General features: G+C 46.4%; 1 long non-coding RNA gene across 3 annotated transcripts in view; it reads right to left on the minus strand.

Annotated features, from left to right (window-relative positions):
* Positions 1-3,127: 3,127 nt before the first annotated feature.
* Positions 3,128-23,748, minus strand: part of LOC149127814 (uncharacterized) — a 36,393-nt gene continuing 15,772 nt past the window's right edge. For 2 of the 3 annotated variants that reach the window (XR_016229050.1, XR_016229051.1), the window contains 3 exons: positions 18,807-18,855; positions 10,065-10,170; positions 3,128-3,599 (listed from right to left, as the gene is read on the minus strand). This is a non-coding gene — a long non-coding RNA (uncharacterized LOC149127814). Of the gene's footprint in view, positions 3,600-7,362; positions 8,245-10,064; positions 10,171-18,806; positions 18,856-23,748 lie in introns of those variants that run through there. The other variant, XR_016229052.1, reaches the window with a different exon arrangement.

Below are 23,748 nucleotides of genomic sequence, written 5' to 3' on the forward strand. Positions count from 1 at the left end.
GATGCCGGTCACCTAACTACGCTCTCTCGACTCCCTAAATCACTCGACGCACACTAGCTAATCACCGATCCTCACTGCACTGCCTACAACACAAAGGGACCACGGGGGACTGACTACCCAGCTGACTAAGACACAGCACCAGCTACTCTCACTACTCTAGCGGTGATGCCACAAGCCTATCTCAATAATGCAGAAAAAACAAAGAGGAAAAGCCACTAAATCCTTGAACGCTGATACTTCTGAGTGTGCTAGCTGACTAGAGTGGGGGAAGCAAAAATAAAGAAAACTGCAAAAAAAGACCAAATGGGCAAAACAACAACGAGGAGGAAAACAACAAACTAAACAAAATGGAAAAAAGCAAAAACCAAATAGACCCAGAAACAAACAACCAAGAAAAAGCACAAGCAACACCAACGAGCGCAAAGGCTGGTTAGATGGGTCCTAGTTACACAGATCACAAAAGAGTGCTCTCTGGGTAAGGCGGACAAAAATCTAGGCCCCCGTAGCAGCTATATATACTTTTTGGGGGTTCACCTCACATAATGGCGCCTTGTGAGAGCAGAGCAAGAAATGGACCAATCACAGCCCAGCCAGGGACTGTGTAATATGACTTTCATAACAGTGGTGACTTATGAAGTCAGAGCAAGAAATTGACCAATGGGAGCTGTAGTTCATCCACAGTGGTTTTTCTCGATAATCTTCCAATAAAATTGAAACGATACCCAAAGAGTTTTTGGCCTAGGTTGGTGATAGGGCTTGATACTTAATTTTTGAGAAACTCCAACCTATAGATTGCTTGGGTGGCCTTCTCATTACTAGTTTAAATATGATGATACGTTGCATCTTTTGAAGACCTCCTAGTGTCTCCACTTAGTATAGCCCCTCCTTTGTCTTTACTCTCTGAGTGATGGGTCTCAGAATGATGGAACAACATCTCTGGCCTCAGTAAACTCAACAAGTGTTCTGCTGCCCAAGACACCGCCAGGTACACTGTTCGCACCTCCAGAGCTGAGAGGAAGGTGGCTCTGTCACCCTTTCCCCCTAAGTCATCGTCAGATTTCTTGGCAGAAACCCTGGAAGCCCAGAAGGTAGTGGGGTCTGTGCAGTCCAAACATGGAAGGCCCAATCAGAGGCAGCCGAGAAAGCTACATCCTCTGAGACTGTCCTCCACCCGGTAGGGAGGAATCGAGGCACTGTCAGGCACTTGGGGTTTTTGGGCTCCTGTAACAACAACCACCAAAACTCCTGGCTCCTGGCTTCAGCCTGGCCAAGGCCTGGAGGTCATTTATGGGCTGTATCAGAGGATGGAGGAGCTCTCTAGCTCCCTCTCCCTAGCTCCCTCCCTCCCTCCCTCTCTCTCTCTCTCTCACTAGCACTCTCTCTTTCCCCTCTTCACTCTCACACACATAGAATGCAACTTAGGAAAAAAGGAGAAACTCCCTGCTTCAACTCCTCAGGTCCTGCACTGCCCAGAACTAGGACGGGACGATGGCCGCATCACAGCCTCACATCTGTCTCCTTGGGACAGCTTCGTGCTGAGCCCTCAGGAGCAGTGTTTCTCCCAAGGAAGCGACAAACTCATCTGTCGCTCCCCGTCTTCATGGGGGAACGACACTAAACCCTGCCTAGGCTTCATATCCGAGTCACGGCACCATTATGTCGCTCCCCGTCTTCGTGGAGGAACGACACAGGACCCTGCGCTGTTCTTTCGTCTGCTCGGCCCTCCCCGGGTTTGCTGCTGGTTCTTCCCGGGGTGGCTACCGTCCCTTCCACCTCCGTGGAAGGGCGGTTCCCCCTGCCACATTCCCCACTTCCGCGGGGGAGCGGCACACCGCGGGCCGGCTCTCTCGGGGGCTGCACAGGTGTTCCCCTTAGATGTTCCCCTTAGATGTTCCTGGTGCATGCCGTCTCTCTCCTCCTTTATAGTCCTCTTCCACCAATCCCAACTCTGCTACCCACACGCCGAGTACGCTGCTCTCCTCCAATCAGGAGCAAGTCCTACAGTTTATTGGCTGAACTGGAGGCAGCTGTGTAGAAGCTGTTTTCTTCTCTCCCAGCGCCATATTGTGGGAGAGCAGATGCATAGAATAAGTCTTAATTCCAGTAACTTAGTCTAGTCCGAGTTGCTCCCCACACTCATCTCAGGTAGGAAGTGAGCCCAGTAACCCTTGCCCCCACATAGCAAGTGGATCTGTGTCTCCTGCAGTTCTTGAGGAGCCCCCAGGGCCCAGCACAGCCATGGGCCCCAGGAACACATGATGGTCCCTCTGCACCGACTGCCCACACCCTCTTGGGAGAGGAACCCCTCCCTGGGGAGATGACCCCCTCCTCCAGGATGTCCAGGGACACTGCACAATGCGATTTCTCCATGATTTCCTGCAGTGCTGGTCACCTCCTCAGGGCTGAGAGGAAAGAACCAGCACCCCAGGAATTCTCACTACAGTTTTGCTACAAAAGTCAAAAAAATTTTATTATGAAGACGTTGGGGACTGTTTTCCATTAAGCACAGGTAAAAACTCATCTTTGTAATAAGGTTGGAGTTTTTGAAGGCAGATCAAATAAAGATGAAACTCAGGATACTACCAAAACATCACCAGATATAGAATTCAAAATTTATTTAGGTGCAAAAACTTTTGAAAACCTGTGCATAGTTTGTCCTTATCATACTTTTCCCGTGAATGTTTTGTATCCCCTCTCCTATGCATGAATTTCAAAAACTGCAACAAATAAGCTCATCCTTTATTTCCATTTTCCATGAGGTTTTCCAAGTCCCTTCAAGTAACCCAGTTCGAGGAAAAACAGAGTTCCCATCCGGACTGCAAAGCAGCGTCGGCAAGGACGAGAGACACACCACAGCTCTCCTTCTCATCACTCCTCCCCAGTGCTGGTGGGAGCCTTGCAGACCCACCTGGTTTTAGAAAATTCATCTCCCCCAAGGTAAGTGATGGCCCTGAGGACTCTGTGTCCCCCAGCTCTGCTCAGCAGTAGCCTGAACATGCTGCGGAAAGTCCTATCTTGTCCACGCTGGACTAAAATGAGGAGGCGGAATCTCTGTGGGCACTGCCCCAAGAATTCAATGCGGTGTAAATCCCAAAGGAAACTGCTAAGAAAATGTCTTATTAGACTGTTTTTAAACTATTTAAACTATTTAAAACTATTTATTTGAAAGGTGGAGTTACAGATACAGGGAGACAATAAACACACACGGGTGGGGACAGAGAGAGAGAGAGAGAGGAAAGAGGGGGAGAGAGAGAACTTTCATTCACTGGTTCACCTGTCCCCCCCCCCCCCCGCAAATGGCTACCATGGCTTAGACTAGGCCAGTCTGAAGACAGGCACCCAAACTCCATCCAGGTCTCCCCTCAGTTGGCAATGCCCCAGGTAGTTGGCCATCTTCCTCTGCCTTCCCAGGCATGTTAGCGGGGAGCTGGATCAGAATCAGAGCAGCCGGGACTCAAACCAGCCTCCTGATATGGGTTGCCAGTGTCACAGGTGGCAGCTTTACCTGCTATGCCACAGCACTGGCGCCTCAGTTCTGAAGAGCCAAGGCGCCTCCATTTTAAAAAGCAGCCTCCATTTTCTGGAGTAGGCCCAAGTTCCTGTAAAAGCAAACATTCAACAGTTACCAAATAAGGAAATGCCCTGGGCCCAAGCCAATCAGGATCAGCCTCGTCCAACCAAGAGCTCCCAGGAATGGCACCGTTCAATCCACTGTAGCCCTGTACCCCAAACCCTTGCTGATGTAACCCTGCAGCTTTTTCCTTTAAAAACGCTCCCGAACAAAGCTCAGGGCCTTCCTCTGACCTCCGCTGCATCGGTTGGTTAGATGAGGTCCCTGCCGCAGCTTGTACTTCCAGAATAAACCTTGCTTTTGCATTTCGGTGAGATCAAGTCTCTGGTGATTTTTGGGGATTCAGCGATCTGGGCATAACAGTTTCTTTTAAGATTTATTTATTTGAGAGATCCGTGGACAGAGAGGGATTGATCTTCCATCCTCTGGTTCACTTCGTACATGGCCGCAACAGCTAGGGAGGGTCAGTTTAAAGCCAGGAGCCTACGGGGCTGGCACTATGGTGTAATGGGTTCAGCCAGCGGTGCAGTACTGGCATCCCATATGGGTGCTGGCTTGAGTCTCGGCTGCTCCACTTCCAATCCAGCTCCCTGCTAATGTGCCTGGGAAAGCTGCGAAAGATGACCCAGATGCTTAGGCTGCTTCTCCCACAGTGTAGACCCAGAAAGCTCCTGGTTCCTGCTTCCACCTGGCACTTCCCTTGCCATTGTGGCTATTTAAGAAGTGAACCAGCAGATGTAAGACCTCTCTCTTTGTATGTCTGTCTGTCTCTCTCTCCCTCTCTCTCCCTCTCCCCTTCTACCTTGTGTGTGTGTGTGTGTGTGTGTGTGTGTGTGCATGTGGTGTCTGTTTGTCTGTATTCCTCCCTCTCTCTCTGTAACTCTGCCTTTCAAAAAAATAAATGTTTTTGGTCGGCGCCGTGGCTCACTAGGCTAATCCTCCGCCTAGCGGTGCTGGCACATCAGGTTCTAGTCCTGCTATGGGCACCGGATTCTGTCCCTGTTGCCCCACTTCCAGGCCAGCTCTCTGCTGTGGCCAGGGAGTGCAGTGGAGGATGGCCCAAGTCCTTGGGCCCTGCACCCTGGGAGACCAGGATAAGTACCTGGCTCCTGCCATTGGATCAGCGCAGGGTGCCAGCCGCAGCGCGCTGGCCACAGCGGCCATTGGAGGGTGAACCAATGGCAAAGGAAGACCTTTCTCTCTGTCTCTCTCTCTGTCCACTCTGCCTGTCAAAAAATAAAATAAAAAAATAAAAAAATAAATCTTTTTAAAAAGCCTAGAACTCCACCCAGGTCTACCACGGGGGTGGCAGGTGCCCAGGTACTTGGACCATATGCCGCTGGTTTCTCAGGTGTGTTAGTAGGGAGCTGGCTTGGAGCCAGGGCTTGAACAGGCACTTCAACTATGGGATGCTGGCATCATAAGCAGTGTCTTAGCCCGCTGTGCCATACACCAGTCCCCAAGAACCAAGGTTTCTTTCTCCCTCCAAATCTGATATCAGTGAAGTAAAGGAGTTTTGCTTGTCCTCAGGGAGCTGTCACAGACTTTTGTCAAACTTGGTTCACTGGGTGTGGTGATAAATAATCTGCACATGTTTTGATGTGTTTTATCAAGCTGATGAGAGCCCTTGTACTCAGGTAAAGTCTGCTGGGGACCATGTGCTAATGGGGTGGACATGCAGAACCAGTGACAGCCAGGTTACTCATCAACAGAGAAAGTGTCTACACAATGTCTCTTTAGTGGGGCAACGACACCCGAAACATCACCCTCACCCGTGGCCAGGAAGGGCAGGGGACACAGGCACAGCCCCCTGGGTGGCCACCCCTGGTCACAGTGCCTGAGCTGGATGAGCTCATAATGCAGGTAGCGTCCATGCCAGGGCTCTGCCGGTTAGGAGACAGAGGTACCAGGAAGAGAGTTCTCCATCTGGAGGGCTTCCACTGGGGGCTGTGAATGCCAGGATGGTGGAAGCCCTCTCTCCTGGGAAGAAAGCCTGTGTCCAAGATGAAGTCCAAGGGACAGAGAGGTGAGAGAAGGGGCTGGGGGCAGGGCAGACAGAATAAATGAATGAACGGGCTGATCCTGTCCTGGAGATCCGGATCCCAGTTCTAATGCAGGTTTACCATGGCACCCTCAGATCCCATGAGATCCGTCAGTGTCTGCGGATCTTTTGCAGTCCACAAGTAAGTAACTTGTCTTTCTTTTGTTCTCATTCTGTTGTCTTACTGTTCCTTACACTGGCTGATTGAGAGCATTCTGGGTAATGTAAGTTAGCTGTTGTGTGTGCACTCTGTGAGCTGACATAAAATGTGCCTCTGGAACTGACCTAAAGCCGCCTCTGCAGACTGCTCCCTGGACCCCCTGGCCTGTGGGCTGGCTGCCCCACCCCTCAGACACCTGGGGCTGCCTCTAACCTTGGGCTATGTGGGTTCTGTTCCCAGCCCTTGGGACACAGCCCCGCATGCTCATGTGCCATCATGTGTCCCCGCAGCACACACCTGCATGCCAGGAACTATTTACCCACTTCTCCACTAGGACTGTGTGAGTGCATGGGGACACGGGGGTTCCCCAAAAGTCTGTGCATGGTGGAGTTAAGCTTGGGTGGATCACTCTCCAAGTATCTGCAATAGCCAGGGCAGGCCCAGGCTCAGGAGCTCAGAACTCCATCCAAATCTCCCATGTGGGTTCTGGGACACAGTCACTTGAGCCATTACCTGCTGCCTCCCAAGCTGCACATTCCAGGAAGCTAGAATCAGGAGCAGAGCTACAATGTGAATCCCAACACCCAGATGTGGGTTCAGGGTATCCTAAGTGGCTTCTTAACCACCACACCAGATGCTTACCCCCTCAAGTTATTTTTAATCAGTAAAGAAAATGGAATCATGGAGGCCAGCACTGTGGTGTAGCAGGTAAATTTGCCGTCTGCAGCCCCGGCATCCTATATGGATTCTGGTTCAAGTCCCAGCTGTCCTACTTCCAATCCAATTCCCTGCTAATGAGCCTGAAGATGGACCAAGTACTTGGGCCCCTGCACCCTCATGGGAGACCCAGAAAAAGCTCCCGATTCTTGGCTTCAGGACAGCCCAGCTCTGCCCATTGCAGCCATCTGGGGAATAAACCCACAAATGGAAAATCTCTCTCTTTCTTTCTCTATGTCTCTCTGTCTCTTTCTCTCTCTTTCTCCCCCGCCCAACTCTGCCTTTCAAATAAATAAATAAACATTTTAAAAATAAGTAAATTCTAAAAGAGAGACACTTAGGCACAGAGTGCAGGTTTCTGTGAAAACATGAATGGGAGTAAAATTATAAAATCTTAATCAGAAAAACATTGGGAGAAGCAGAAAGAGAATGTATGTTCTGCTTTAAAGCCTGTTACAGTCCTAAAGTCATGCATTTTTCGCAGTCACAGATATTGTGGTTTTCCAGTCCTGAAACATCGATACGGTCTGATAGAGTCAGAGGCATGGTGCTTGGCGGGTAGCGAGGAAGACTTTGGTGACATAAGCAGAACGTGGTCCACGCCTCCGTCTCCGAGGGGAAAGGCAGGCGCAGCATCAGACACGGGTGGCAGTGAGTCCCAGCGGGACAGACAGTCTTGGGTGGAAATAAAGAGTTACTAGATACTGTAACACGCTGTGTTGAACTTCTCTCTCTTGCTATCTCTGTACCTAGGCGTTGGACTTTATACTTTTTTCCTAAAAACGCAGCCAGCTCTAGCTGAGAGCCGTGTCCCTGTATCTGTGCCCCAGTTTGCCAGTCAGCACCCATCGAAACACCAGACTCAGGCACACAAACTGTGTCCATGGACTTTATTATTTTGAAACAACTCTAGAGCAGACAACAGTGTCCAGCTAATACAGGTGTGAGAGGAAAGTCAGCTGCCTTAGGCTCCCTTATGCATGGCTGTGTTAAAAACGGCATCGGCATTTAATGGAAGGGAATGGCCGTGGCCTAAGGTGTAAGCCAGAGACTTAATTACGGGAGACATAGGCTCTCCATGACTGACTTCCTGTCTCTCCTTGGAGCTCCTGTCTCACTGAAAGCTCTGTGCTTTGCTTATCCTGTTCCCTAAACGCATGAGGCTCATTTCTACCTCTCAGAAGTTAAACACAGCACTTCCTTTCCTTTTCTGGGTCATGTCTAGGTAGCCTGCAAAACAGCCAGCACTCACAACCTGTGGGAGGCCTCCCATGAACCAGCGTTTCCCTCCACTGCAAGGTCACACAGTGCTGCCCAAGTCACACACAGTGGTACACAGGTCACACGCAGTGCTGCCAAGGTCACACACAGTGCTGCCCAAGTCACGCAGAGTGCTGCCAGGTCAACACAGTGCTGCCCAGGTCATGAGAGTGCCCTGGGAGGAGGGGATCTGCAAAGCTCATCCTAGGACAACAGAAAAGTGGGGGCAGGAGGCTGGCCACGGAGAAGAGCAGACAGGGGAAGCCACAGCCAGGGCAGGATCCAGCCCATGGGGAACTCCCCAGGGGGAATGCCAAGTCACAGGCTACGGAAGCCATGGCCAATCTTTCCATCGCCAGACGGTGCCTGTGATGCGCTGTTCTCACTCCACCACAAGCTCACCAGCCTCCTGGTGTCAGCGTGTCTTGTGGTTGGGGGTAGCAAAGAAGGCAGGCTGGACTTCAGGGTCAGGTGAGGCAGGGGTGCTGGAAGTGGCTGGAAACACAGGAGTGGAGGCAGTGGGTCAGAAGCCCAGCAGATCCTTGGAGCGATGCCTGTAAGGCCCTGGGGAACCCCAGAGATCCTGGGGAACAGGTGACTTCAGAACCCGGGAGGACACCTGGGGACGAGTCCTTCAGTTACGTCATCATTCTCATGATTAAGGGGGCACCTACTGCTTTTATGCTACAAACCACAGAAGGAGAGTGCTCCATGACTCTTGGGTGCTTGGGAAAAAGTGAGTGAGTGGGCACAGACGGTTCCCTGGGGAGTGCAATGATGCATACGAGTCGGCTCCAAAAAGTGAGAAGAAAACTGAATTAAAGGATGAGGTTATTTTGGTGCAAGAAAATTGAAATTCATTTTGTTTCATAAAACATATTTTTCATGAGGTTTTTAAACAAGGTAGCCACGTTTCAGGGCAGTATGGTGGTAGACATAAAGACCCTTTGTATATTAGTTCCATATTTTGGAATCGCTTGTTTGCTATTTAGCTGAAAATACACTTATTTGTCCTACAGAATACCATGAAGATTAGAGGTAAAGACTATGGGGGTCCCTGGATGAGAGAGCGCCTCCCTAGCCTGCCTCTTGGCTTTTTTCTAGTGAGCTTCTGTGGAACTTGCTATTTGGCACTGTATCCACCAGGGGGCAGAGAAAGACAGGGAATGGAGATTAGAACACGTAATTAGAGAACAGGACTACCCATTTTCTTTTTTTTTTTGACAGGCAGAGTGGACAGTGAGAGAGACAGAGAGAAAGGTCTTCCTTTGCCGTTGGTTCATCCTCCAATGGCCGCCACGGCCAGCGCGCTGCGGCCAGTGCACCGTGCTGATCCGATGGCAGGAGCCAGGAGCCAGGTGCTTTTCCTGGTCTCCCATGGGGTGCAGGGCCCAAACACCTGGGCCATCCTCCACTGCACTCCCTGGCCACAGCAGAGAGCTGGCCTGGAAGAGGGGCAACTGGGACAGAACCCGGTGAAGTGACCGGGACTAGAATCAGGTTTGCCAGTGCCACAAGGTGGAGGATTACCTTAGTGAGCCACGGCGATGGCTCAGACTGGTAATTTTTAAATGTAGATCCTACCATGTCATCCCCTACTTAAAACCCTCCAACTGCTCTTAGGATAAGGATAAAACTCTCTTTACCAAGTTTACGAGAGAGAATTAGGATGGCTGCACATTGTAAAAAATATATTCCCAAAATGGCTCAGATAAGACACTTGTCTTTCCTTCTTGGCCAAACTCCAGAATAATTTAGGGCTGGTGTAGTAGTCCCGTTATCAGGAGACCCAGGTGCCTTGTATCCATTGCTCTCTCAGTACACTGCCTCACGGCCCAACATGGTTGCTCGGTCTTCACCACCACATCCCATTCTAACTAGGAGGAAGAAGGATGGAAAACAGAAGAGCACAATCCTCCCCACAAAGAGACTTTCAGAAGTTAGACTCCATTTTAGCTAGAATCTAATCACACACACACATCTCAGCTGCAACAGCACGGAGACAGTATGTTTAGAATTCTGACAGCCATGTGTCCAGCTAAAACCATTCTATTACTAGAAGGGGGAAAAGTATTCCTATTACTACAGCAGAAGGAAACAAACGAGACCACTACAGGCAGGTATTCTGGGTCATTCAAGTGTCAATTATGTTAATTACAAAAATTATTATAGGTAAGGCCAATTATAGAGAAATTAGTTTTTAATGTTCACACTCTCAAAATAAATGTCAAAACTTGGGTTTTATTAGCTTCTAACTTGAAGAACTTCCCAGAAATCTCAGAGCGTGAACCAACAATGGCTTGACGTAACCCTACCTTTCTTTCGTTGCTTTTCCTGGAGGAGTTGAAGGGACAGATGACCCACAGTGTTGGGAGAGTTCTTCTTCATCAGCATATATAGCAGTGCTGTGTAGGGGAGGATCTATACAAGACCAAAAATGTACAACTTCAGTGGTCTATGTGGGCAGTGTCCATTCCCTGATACTGGAGTACTACACTGTCTGTGTTTAAATGGTTAACAAAACCAAAATCAGTCCTACAGGCCACTCCCAAATGCTTTTCCATATCACTCCCCTTCCTCTCTTTCACTCTGGGTTGCTAGAGCCTTTGAATGGCATAAAAAGTCACCTCGATTGAAGAAGATGACCAAAGAACTGGTCCTGGTAGAAAGGCATAGAAAGGAGATGCTTGGAGGAGGGAGGATGCTCTGGCTGCCCAGGAAAGGAGAGTACAGGAGACCTCGGTGCACTAGGCTGGGCTTATGGTGGTAATGAACTTGGCAGGGCAGTGAGGTGGCCAGAAGTGCTGCAGGGGGAGGGAGTCCTGGTAAGACTCAAGCTACTATTTCTTCAGGCTCAAATTTTAGCACACCAGTGCAAATGCAAGCAAAATTTTCCAGACATACAGCTGCTTAAATAATGAACTGTCAATTGCATAAGTTATTTTTTGGGGGGAATATTAAAATGTTTATTTTGGAGCAAAAAAAAATCTATGCATAAGCAGAATATTCAGAAAGCTCACAGGAAACATTTTATAAAATATGTACAGGGGCCAGCACTGTTGCGCAGCGGGTTAATGTCCTGGCCTGACGTGCCGGCATCCTTTATGGGTGCCGGTTCAAGACCCGGCTGCTCCACTTTCGACCAGCTCTGTGCTATGGCCTGGGAAAGCACTGGAAGATGGCCCAAGTCCTTGGGCCCCTGCACCTGTGTGAGAGACCCAGAAGAAGCTCCTGGCTCCTGGCTTCAGATCGGTGCAGCTCTGTCCGTCACAGCCATCTGAGGAGTGAACCACCAGATGGAAGACCTCTCTCTGTGCCATTCCTCTGTGTAACCCTGACTTTCAAATAGATAAAATCTTTTAAAAAATTATGTACATATTTCAATTTTTTGTACCAAGTTAATCTTTTGTTTCCCACTACCTTCTGAAGATATGTGTGTATGTGTACAAATATGTAGACAGACATAGCATGGGGCAAGACAAACTGACCATCTTCCCCACCCCACCCCCAATCCCTTGAGATTGTCTCCCTTCTTCAATATGTGTTTATTCTGGTCTGTGCTGGGCCACACACGGAAAGGGAACCTCGTCCGACTTGCGTCCTCACTGAGGAGGGAAACATTCCTCCACGCCCCCATCTCACGCCCACTCCAGGGTCTCCCTCGGGAAGTGCTGCAAGGCTGGGGTGCAGTCAGGCTCCAAGGCCCTGCCTGTGGTCCTCAAACACGGGGTGTGTCTACCTGAGCTGGAAGCCCAGGTAGCAAGGCTCTGCTGGCCAGGGGAGAATGGTAGGTGAGGGGAAGGACAGAGCCTAATACAGCACTTGCCTTCCCCCGCCCCCTCCAGTTCTGCTGCTTCCAGCAGGCATGCAAAGCCCAGGCGGAAAACCAGGAACCCGAGGAGGGGAAAGAGGAGAGATGGAGGCAGGAGAGAACGAGGCTGGGGGCTCAGGTCAGGCAGGTCAGGCCAGCGCTGGGGCCCCAGGAGCGGGACGGGAACTGTGACTCGCACCTCTCTGCTCCCTGACAGATGAGGGTGAGAAGGGCAGCGGCAGTGAAGACGCATGCTCGGGCAGCGAGAGTGAACAGGAGAGGGGTGACAGGGACGAGGTGAGTGACAAGAGTGGCAGTGGCGAGCAGGAGAGCCCAGGCCTCCTGGGACAAGCAGATGATCTCTGGCTGCGATGCCGATCTAGAGGTCGATGCCGACTCTGACGAGCACGATGAGCCTGTGGTGCAGTGACAGTGACTCGGACAGCAGCGGAGACGCAGGTGCTTAGCGGAGTCACAGGCAGAGCGCCAGTCCCCGCCCCCGTGGCAGGGAGCACTTGGCCCAGGGGGACAGCAGTGAGCCTGCGGCCTCTGACTCCAAGGAAGCTGACAGTGCCTGAGCCCCAGGGCTGGCACAGGCACCATTACTGATCAACTGCACAAGAGTGAAACTAGCAATGGACTCTCTACTCTCTTCACCAGGAAAGGAGTTATTTACCCTGCTGCTGTGAATAACAACAACACAACAGACAAATCCCAAATCTCCAAGTGGAACCATTCCAACTGAATGTTTACAACTTAATAAAACCCAATTGAAAAACAGGCAGAGTTTGAATAGACAGTTCTTCAAAAAGCATGTTCAACTGACCAATAGGAACATTAAGAAGATGCCTAATAACTACTAGTCATTTAGGAAGCGCAAATCAAAACCACATTAAGCTATTATGTTGTATCTCTTAGTATAAAAAACAAAGTAAGTGTAGGTGAGGATGAGCAGCAGTTGGGACCCTGTGCACTGCTGGTGGGAATTTGAAATGCTGCAGTCACTGCACAAGACAGCACAGCATGTTCTGAATACAAACACAGCACTCCTGTATCAACCAGCCACTCCACTTCTGGCTATGTTCCTAAAGAAGTGAAAGCAGGTTCCAGAAGAGAGAAATTGTGCAACCATGTAAATTACAGCATTATTCACAACAGTCAACAGGTGGAAGCAAACCAACATCCATCAACAGACGAATGGATAAATGTGGTACATACATAGGATGGAATATTATTCAGCTATAAAAAGGAAATGCTGACATATGTTACAGGAGGGATGAACCTTAAAGACATTACATTAAATAAACTGGCTACAAAAGGGCAAATATTCTATGATACCTCTTATAACAGGTGTTAAAGCAGTCCAATTCATAGAGAAAGAAAGTAGAATGGGAGTTACCAAGGGCTGGGACAAAGGGAGAAGGGGGGATTGTGGTACAGGGTTTCAGTTAGGATAGATGAGAAAATTCTGGAGATGGATTGTCATACAGTTATACAACATAAATGCTGATAGTGTTTTCAAGAGGGCAGAATAGGAAGGGAGCTTACTGCTCTAGTCTAGATGAAGATGGTTAAGAAAAATAAAGGTGAGAGGCTGCAACCTCAGGGCACAGTTAGGGAGAAAAAGGCAGAAGAAACCATTAGAGGGACACTGTGGATCTACGTGGAGGGTGTGGATGCACACAACTCAGGACCCCAGCGACCAAGAGCCTCAGCACCAGCTTTGGAGTGAGGAGACACCAGACTGCTGCAGGCCAAGCCACTGGCAAGAAGGCTGTGGGAAGAGTGTGGTATGAGTCTGGATTGGAGCCTGGAGGGGAGACAGTGAACAGGGTTTCTGTTTCTCCCTGACCCGCCGGCACCAGTGTCCTGTCCTGTAACGAGCTGAGAGGGCAGGCAGCATTTTGGACACACATAACAGCTGGGCCCACTGGGGTCCATGTGCCCAGCAACCTGCCGAGAGGAAATTCCTGAGTCTGGGTGGGATAACTGACAGGGGGCTGGGTGCCCGTGACTGTGGGAGCCTCGTGTCTATGACTGTGAAAACACTGGCTGCATCGGAGAGCGCAGGGTGTGGCTGGGTCTCTGGGCAGTCACTGTGGCGGCTCCACATGCTGGAGGTCCCTGATTCCCTGGTGAGGGTCACTGCTACAGGATCCATGTCCACCCCGAGGACTGCAGGGATACTTTGAGTTGTTCTCGTGGCAGCATGGATGAGAGTTGTACCCACTGGGGCTATTGCCCAGGCGCTGGTCTCCTTAGAGAGGAAGGGAGCATGAGAATATACCAACATAGCTGAACAAACTTCCCCTCTGATAAAAAAAAAAATTTACCATACCTAACTTGGGTGTCACCTTGGACACATCCCTCACCCGGAGCACTGAACAGAGCTCCCTGATCACTCCTAGCACACACTCAGGTTATTACTGAAACAGCAGAGGCAAAGTTCAAAGATAAAAGCCATCACAGGGCCAAAACAAACAAAAAAAAACCCAACAACTATCACCACAAATACCTAATAATAAATGCAGAAATTCAAGAAACAAGGATAAGGACAACGTGACACCCCCAAAAGAACACAACATTTCAATACCAGAATGTGAAGATGAAGAGACTGACAAAACACCAGAAATGGAATTAAAAAACTAATCACAGGATTACCTAGAAGTAATCAGAAGCAAATTCATTAACTAAAGAAACCTGTACATGGCATGAAAGAGACTTTTTCCCATGAAACTGAAATTTTACAGAGAAGTGAAAAGGAATTATTAGAAATGAAGGATTCAGTAGAACCAATAAAAGTACTATGGATAGCCATAAGAACAGACTTGGTAAGGCAGAAGAGAGAATATCCAAGTTAGAAAACAAACCTTTGAAAATTTTATGGACAAAAAAAAAAAAGGGGGGGGGGAATTGGAAAACTGAAAAACACCATTGGAATTTATGGGATACTAACAAATGACCCAACATACAGGTCTTAGGAGTTCCTGAAAGGGTGGAAAGATGGAATGGATTAGCAGGCCATTTTAGTGAAATAATTACATAAAGAAAGGGATGTCCAAAAAGGAAGCACTTAGAACTCCTAATAGACACGATCAGAAAAGATCTTTGCCACAAAACGTTGTAGTCAAACTCTCCACAGTAAAGCATAAAAGATTCTAAAATGTGCATGAGAGAAATGCCTGGTTACTTTCAGAGGCTCTCCAATTAGACTCACAGCTGAATTCTCATCAGAAATGAGATACATTCCAAGTCCTAAGAGAAAAAAACTGTCAACCTGGAATACTGTACTCTGCAAAGCTCTCATTTACAAATGAAGGTGAAATAAAGACCTTCCACAACAGAGATTGAGTTTGTCAGTACTCGTCCAGCATTACAAAAGGTACTTAAGGATGCACTACACACAGAAACAGTGTCATCACTATGAAAGAAGATGAGGGCAGAAAATCTCCCAGTAAAAGTACAAAGGAAATCCAAAGTAAACAATAGGAATGTTTATGGGGAAATGGCAGGGCCAAGTCCTTACTTATCAATAGTCAACTTGAATGTAAATGGCCTCAACTCTCTAGTAAAAAGGCACAGACTGGCTGAATGGATTAAAAAACAAAACCCATCTATCTGCTGCCTACAAGAAACACATCTCACCAACAAAGACACATGCAGACTGAAAGTCAAAGGATAAAAAAAAGATATTACATGATATCAGAAACCAAAGAAAGAGCTGGTATAATCATCCTAATATCAGACAAAATAGATGTTCACACAAAAACTGTTAAAAGAGACAAAGAAGGCACTATGTAATGATTAAGGGTTCAACTCAACAGGAAGATGAGGCTATTATAAATGTTTATGCACCTAATTGCAGGTCACCCACTATTTCAAAGAAATGTTAATGAATCTAGAGAGAGACATAGACTCAAACACTGTAGTAGCGGGGACTTGAATATCCCACTTTCAGGGCAGCCCTGTGGCGCAATGGGTTAACACCCTGGTCTGAAGCGCTGGCATCCCATATGGGCACTAGCTCAAGACCTGGCTGCACCACTTCCAATCCAGCTCTCTGTTATGGCCTGGGAAAGCAGGAGAAGATTGTCCAAGTCTTTGGGCCCCTAATCCCGCGTGGGAGACCTGGAGTTAGCTCCTGGCTCCGGATCAATGCAGCTCTGGCCATTGTAGCCAATTGGGGAGTGGACTATCAGATGGAAGACCCCTCTCTCACTTTCTCTCTCTCTCTCTGCCTCTACTCTCTCTGTGTAACTCTTTTGAATAAATAAATAAATAAATCTTTTTTAAAAAATCCTACTTTCAGCAATGGACAGATCAAGCAAACAGAATATCTGCAAGCAAACAGTAGAGTTAACACTATAGACCAAATGGACCAAACAGATAACTACAGAACTTTTCATCCTACAAATGCAGAATGCACATTCTTCTCACCAGTGCATGGAACCTTCTCTAGGGTAGACCACATGCTAGGCCATAAAGCAAGTCAAAGCAAATAAAAAAATCAAAATCATATCATGCATCTTCTCTGACTACAATGGAATGAAGCTGGAAATCAGCAACTCAGGAATCTCTAGAACATATACAACACATGGAGACTGAACAATATGCTCCTGAATGAACAGTGGGTCACTGAAGAAATCAGAAAAGAAATTTAAAAATTTCTGGAAACGAATAAAGATGAAAATACAACATAGCAAAACTTATGGGATATGGCAAAAGCAGTGTTAAGAGGAATGTATATAGCAATTGGTGCCTATATCAAGAATTGGAAAGATACCAAATAAATGAGCTATGAATGTATTTCAATGAGGTAGAAAAACAATAACAAACCAAACTCAAAAACAGTACAAGAAAAGAAATAATTAAAATTAGATAACAAAAAAATTGAAACCAAAAAATTCAAAAGATCAGAGAAAAGAGAAGCTGGCTTTTTGAAAAAATAAAACTCACATTGGCCCAACTAACCAACAACAACAACAAAAAAAAGGAAACCTAAATCAATGAAATTGATATGAAAAAGGATATGGAATAGATACCACAGAAATAAAAACAATCATCAGAAACTACTACAAATAGCTGTATGCCAACAAAATGGGAAACCTACAGGAATGGATAGATTCTTGGACACATACAACTTACCTATATTGAGCCATGAAGACATAGAAAACCTAAACAAAACAATAACCAAGACAGAAATTGAGTTAATAATAAGTCTCCCAGCAAGAAAAGCCCAGAACCCAATGGCATCACTGCTGAATTCTACCAGACATTTAAAGAAGTACTAACTCCAATTCTTCTGAAGCTATTCAAAAACAATTAAAAGGGACAGAATCCTCCTAAATTCTTTCTACGAAGCCAGCATCACCTTAAATCCTAAACCTGGAAAAGATACAACAGAGAAAGAGAACTACAGACCCGTTTCTCTGATGAATATAGATGCAAAAATCCTCAAGAAATATTATCCAATCAAATCCAACATCAGAAATATCATTCACTTAGACCAAGTGGGATGGTTCAACATTCACGAATCAATGTGATACAGCACATTAACAAATTGAAGAACCAAAACCATATGATTATCTCAATAGATACAGAGAGAGCATTTGATAAAGTTTAACACCCTTTCATGATGAAAACTCTAAGCAAATTGTATATAGAAGAAATATTCCTCAAGGCAATGTATGAAAAACCCAAGACCAGCTTCATAGTGAATGGGGGAAAGTTGGAAGCATTCCCACAGAGATCCAGAACCAGACAAGGATACCCACCCTCATTATTGCTATTCAATATCACCCTGGAAGTTTCAGCCACAGTCATTAGGGAAGAAAAAGAAATCAAAGGGATACAAATTAAAAAGGGGGAAGTTAAACTATCCCTGTTTACAGATGACATGATTCTATATATAGGGGATCTGGAAGACTCCACTAAGAAACTACTGGAAATGATAGAAGAGTTTGGTAAAGTGGCAGGATATAAAATCAACACACAAAAATCAATAGCCTTTGTCTACATAGACAATGCCATGGCTAAGAAAGAACTTCTAAGATCAATCAAAAAAAAAATCAAATACCTTGGAATAAATTTAACAAAGAATGGCAAAGATCTCTACAATGAAAATTACAAAACATTAAAGAAACAGAAGCCACAAAAAAGAAAAAAAAATTGAGGAAAAATCTTGCATGTTCATGGATTGGAAGAATCAGTGTCATCAAATTGTCCACACTAGCAAAAGCAGTTTACAGATTCAATGCAATACCAACCAAAATGCCAAGGACATTCTTCTCAGATACAAAAAAAAAAAAAATGCTAAAATTCATATAGAAACACAGGAGACCTCAAATAGCTAACGGAATCCTATACAATCCTATACAGGGCCGGCTTCCAACACAACTCTACTCAGAGATGCAGACCTCTGCATTTCACATCATCTTCATGGCACACAACATATCCTTTTTTGTTTATTTTGGCTATTTAAAAATCATCCTTGTTCCCAGGCTTGTGTACAAAGAGGTAGTAGGCTGGTTCGGGCCCCCAGGCCATAGCTTGCCTAGATCCCTAAAGAGAACGGTGGGCCGTCTCCCCAGAAACATGCCCACCACCTGGACGTGCACAGCTCTGGGAGCACAGGGGTTGACAGTCCTGGCTGAAGGAGAGCCTGTGTACAGTTCAATATACGGGTAAGGCTCCGGAGGCTGGGGTTCCGGAGGATGCCAGAGGCAGAACAGAGAACAAACGCACTCGCAACTGCCCGACTACCTGGACTTCATGTGAAATTCCAAAGCCATGCGACAGGCCGTTGGAAAATAATTTGGAATTAGCTATCAAGAGCATTAAAGAAATGTACCTGCCATTACGTACAGGTATTCTAAGACTCTCCTGAAGAAAAATAAAACTGTAATGTAGACAACATGGAACCTCATGAAATCACAAGCCATTGTCAGTAACACGGAGAAATGGCTGGGAGGAGTGGCAAAATTCAGAAAGCTGTACAATTTTTACACAGTGCTAAGTATCTAAATGAAACAAATCTAGGCTTGGAAAAAAAATGTTTCTAAAATGTTAACAAAGGTTCTTTCTAACAGTGGAAAAAGTGAGAAGAAAAGGAATAAACTTTTTTTTTTTACTACCATAAAACAGAGCTTATCACGTGAAATACAGAAAACTCTAAGGTCCTCACCAAAGGTTACTTTTATAGTCAACTGTGAGAAAAACCACATTAAAGGCTAAAGTGAGAACTTACTTCTTTCATGGGATGTGTTCTTCTTAAAGTGTTCTTTGAATATACTGCACTGAAACAGGAAAAAATAAAAGTTAGGAAATATTTAAAGCAACCAGAGAAAATACCATAACCTGACTCTCTCCAAGTATTGTCTTCCCAAATTACACTGCTCAGTAGCTGTACTAATAGCGCGCATGCAATGGAACTGAAGTGATGACGAAGAAGCAGAACCCAGACCCTGTAAACATACGAGTCAAATTATATCGCCAATACATATAAAGTGACCACCTCGGTCCCTCAAGATCATGGAAAACTTCTAATCCTGCTGTCATGCTGGCCCCTGCGCCCGGATCTGTCAGGAAAGACTGACTCTCCGCAGAGCTGAGCCAAGGGGACGGATACCAACATGGATGAGACTCCTCACACCCATTCCATCTGCGCCTGGCCTGGGATCACACAGCTTAACAATCCTATGAAGTAGAGGGGGGCCATGTGACAGCTCTGCATGGGCACAGAGCAACAGGCAGCCAGGGAGGAGAGGAGCCTGCAGGAAAACCCCATCGGTTCAAATCCACAGCCTACCTTCTTCCCACCCCATAACACTCTCCAGTGACCTTGGGCACAGGGTAAAACAGATTAAGGTGCGGATCTTCTAGAAGTGAAAAGGAAGCAAATGCAACAACAGTGACTAGACTAACAACTGAAAACACCAGTGGCAAGAAAAACCTATATTAACATCAGCACTCAGTGAACAAGCACTGAGCACCCTCCACAGCTGAGGCACTGCATGGGGTATTAGAGATACTTTAGTAGAATTCAGTACTAGTTCCTGACTTTAAAATACACCTTGCAGTTTTCAAAGACTCCTTTGTGGAGGGCAGTATCAGATTAGTGTGTCTGAACCAATATTCTTCAGGTACTTTATTTGACATGATTTCAAACTGTCTCCCCTGTACCCAGGTTCATCAGTTGCCTTCACCGTCTCTTTTGCTTCCTCTGCCTGTGCAAGGTAAGCACTCCTAACTGAAGTACTTCACTATGGCTTCCCTAAGAGGGCATGCACGTGCACAGTCATAGCAGATTTCCAAAATCTAGATATTTCACATTTGCAATGTGATCATCCAACCTACAGTCCATGTCCAAATCTCATCGGCTCTCCAACACCCTTTAGGATTTTCACCCTAGCATTTTCTTAAAAGGGAAATTCAAGGGAACAGAAAATATAAGATTGCACTGGATAGGATATTTTCATAAACTTTCCGATTTGTTTCATGTGCACCTGCGTACTAACTGTGATGCAAATTTTCATTGTGTGAATCACAGTTAAAAAAAAAAAAAGAAAGAAAGCTGGAACACTGTTTAGAGCAGTGGTCTCACGCCTGGCGCCACCCCCAGTTTCTGGCTCAGTAAGTCAAGGGTAGGGTGTAGAGTTGGAGAGTTCATACTTCTAAAGTTTCCACGCTGAAATTCCATCTTTGTCCATCTTTGTCTGGTCAGCTCATTTTTTTTTTTTAATTATTTTGACTTACTACTATAAATGCAAGTCTTAATTTTTTATTTCTTTTTTTTTTTAAAAAGTGGCTTAGCGTTTTATTTTATTTCTTACAAATTTCATTTATTTATTTGAGAGGTAGAGTGACAGACAGAGGGAAAGACGGAGAGAAAGGGCTTCCATCTGCTGGTTCACTCCCCAAACAGCCAAAATGATGGGGGCTGGGCCAATCCAAAACCAGAAGCCAGGAGCTTCTTCCAGGTCTCCCACATGGGTGCAGGGCCCCCAATACTTGGGCTATCTTCCAACTGCTTTCTCAGGCCATAAGCAGAGAGCTGGATCAGAAGAGGATCAGCTAGAATACAAACTGGCACCCATATGAGATGCAGGGGCCGCAGGTGGAGGCTTAGCCTTCTATACCACAATGTCAGCTCCTCTATTTCCTCTTTAAAATTAAGTAGATGAGGGGTCAGCAGTGGGTTAAGACTCAGGCTGCAAAACCAGCATCCCATAGCAGAGAACTGGTTCAAGTCCAGGCTCCTCCACTTCTGATCCAGCTCCCTGTTAACACACCTAGAAAAGCAGTTGGAAGATGGCTCAGGTCCTTGGGCCCCTGCACCTACATGTAGTTCCAGACTCCTGACCCAGCCCCTGCCAACGCAGCCACATGGGGAGTGAACCAGAGGATGGAAGATTCTCTCTCTCTCTCTCCCTTTCAAATAAATAAAATAAATCTTTAAACAAATTATGTAGATAATATAACCATTTACAGAGAAAATACATGGATTGCATATACCTGTATACATACATACGAATACCACTTTTTGTGTCAACAAACATTCAAATTTACCATATGTATACAACTAATCCAACAATGTTTCTACCTGTTGAAAGTAAAAGTACAGTCCCTTCCTCCTATCTCAGGGCAGTGTTTCCTTATATGCTTCCGTCTTTACTCTTCTCTGGAAGAGCACGTTGTTGATTACTCCTCTTTCTCTTTACCTCATCTTCATGGATTCTTCCACTGCTTTTTGAACATACCCAAAAAATAAGAACCCTTTCCTCAATACTACACCATGAACCAGTTAGCAGACTCTCTCCCCTCTCATTTAAGGCCAAACTCCAAAGAAATATTCCAATCAACTGTAACTCACTCCTCAAATCACTCTAGTCTGGAGTTTTGCCACTATCATTGTACTGAACCAGTTCTCATGAAGATCACCCATGTGGCATAGCAGGTAAAGCTGAAGCCTGCTGTGCCAGTATCCCATGTGGGCACCAGTTCTAGTCCTGGCTGCTCCACTCGGATCCAGCTCTCTGCTATGACCTGGGAAAGCAGTAGAAGATGGCCCAAATCCTTGGACCCCTGCACCCATGTGGGAGACCTGGAAGAAGCTCCTGGATTGGCCCAGCTCTGGCCATTGTGGACGTCTGTGAAGTGAACCTGCAGATGGAAGACATCCTTCTCTCTCTGCCTCTGCCTCTTGGTAACTCTGCCTTTCAAACAAATAAGTAAATCTTTACAAACAAAAACAAACAGAAAACTTCCTGTTGCTAAATCTAAGTGATAATTTTATTCCTTATTTTACTTCAGTTCTCAGCACTGTTTAACTCCTTCTTAAAACACTTTCTTCCCCAGCTAGTAAGATATAATACTGTTTTCCATTCATTCATTCTGGCTGCATACTTTGAACCCTTTTCTTTCTTTACTTGCTATTTAATGTTGAAGCCCCTAAAATGTTCAAGATTCTATTATACTGTCACTTCCCATTTTGTAAAAGATTTATTTTTTTATTTTATTTTATTTTATTTATTTATTTTTTTGACAGGCAGAGTGGACAGTGAGAGAGAGAGACAGAGAGAAAGGTCTTCCTTTGCCGTTGGTTCACCCTCCAATGGCCGCCGCGGCCGGCGCGCTGCGGCCGGCGCACCGCACCGATCCGATGGCAGGAGCCAGGAGCCAGGTGCTTTTTCCTGGTCTCCCATGGGGTGCAGGGCCCAAGCACCTGGGCCATCCTCCACTGCACTCCTAGGCCACAGCAGAGGGCTGGCCTGGAAGAGGGGCAACCGGGACAGAATCCGGCGCCCCGACCGGGACTAGAACCCGGTGTGCCGGCGCCGCTAGGCGGAGGATTAGCCTAGTGAGCCGCGGCGCCGGCCCTATTTTTTTATTTGAAAGGCAGAACAACAGAGAGATTTGGAGAGAGAAAGTGATCTTCTATCTGCTGGTTCACTGTTCAAATGGTTAGGCCAGGGCTGGGCCAGGTTGAAGCCAGGAGTCTGAAACACCATTTGGCTCTCCCAAATGGGTGATAGGGCCTCAAGTACTTGGGCCATTTTTTACTGCTTTGCCTGGCACATTAGCAGGCAGCTGAAGCAGAAGTACAGCAGCTGGAACTTATACTGGCACTCTGATATGAGATGCCATTGTCTCAAGCACTGTGCCATAATGTGCCATTGTCTCAAGCTCAAACCACTGTGCCATAATGCCAGCTCCTATCACTTTACACTTTGTATGTAGAACCATCATCTATACCCATGCCTTCACTGTTACCTAAACATAGCTGAAATATATTGTCTCTATTTCAAGTATGATTCTGAAATAGGTGACTTAACAACTTGTTGCAAAAACTATTCAAATATGATATAGCTCAATCACGCTGGTGATTCCTCTTCTTCCATCAAAGTTTAGCACTTCTTGTGCTGGCCCGTGTCTCATCCATTAGTTGAGTAAGGAAGAAATTTAGAATTACCCTTGATATTTCCTTTTCCCATGCACCCTATTTCTAATCCATCACCTAATTAACCAATTTTACCCTTTATACATTTCTTAAATCTATGTTATCTCCATTGACATACGCCAGTCTATGACTCCATGGTCTCTCCATAGGATAACAGCTATATTATTTTATTTTATTTATTTATTTATTTTTTTGACAGGCAGAGTGGACAGTGAGAGAGAGAGAGAGAGAAAGGTCTTCCTTTGCCGTTGGTTCACCCTCCAATGGCCGCCGCGGCCGGCGCACTGCGGCCGGTGCACCGCGCTGATCCGATGGCAGGAGCCAGGAGCCAGGTGCTTTTCCTGGTCTCCCATGGGGTGCAGGGCCCAAGCACCTGGGCCATCCTCCACTGCACTCCCTGGCCACAGCAGAGGGCTGGCCTGGAAGAGGGGCAACCGGGACAGAATCCGGCGCCCCGACCGGGACTGGAACCCGGTGTGCCGGCACCGCTAGGCGGAGGATTAGCCTAGTGAGCCGCGGCGCCGGCCTACAGCTATATTATTTTTACACATCATTGTATCTGAATCTGTATCTCTTCTCATCCATCCCAAACTAATTCAAAGTGTCTTCAAAAAGTTCATGGAAAATGTGTAGTATGAAAAAACTGGGCATAGGTTTCAATTTTTGGCACCAAAATAAATTTATCTCTACTCCATTTTCTTTTCTTTTTAAAAAAAGATTTATTTTATTG

Source organism: Oryctolagus cuniculus, chromosome 2 (genome assembly GCF_051225735.1).
Source record: "Oryctolagus cuniculus isolate XC-2025 breed Fujian yellow rabbit chromosome 2, ASM5122573v1, whole genome shotgun sequence".
Taxonomy (NCBI): domain Eukaryota; kingdom Metazoa; phylum Chordata; class Mammalia; order Lagomorpha; family Leporidae; genus Oryctolagus; species Oryctolagus cuniculus.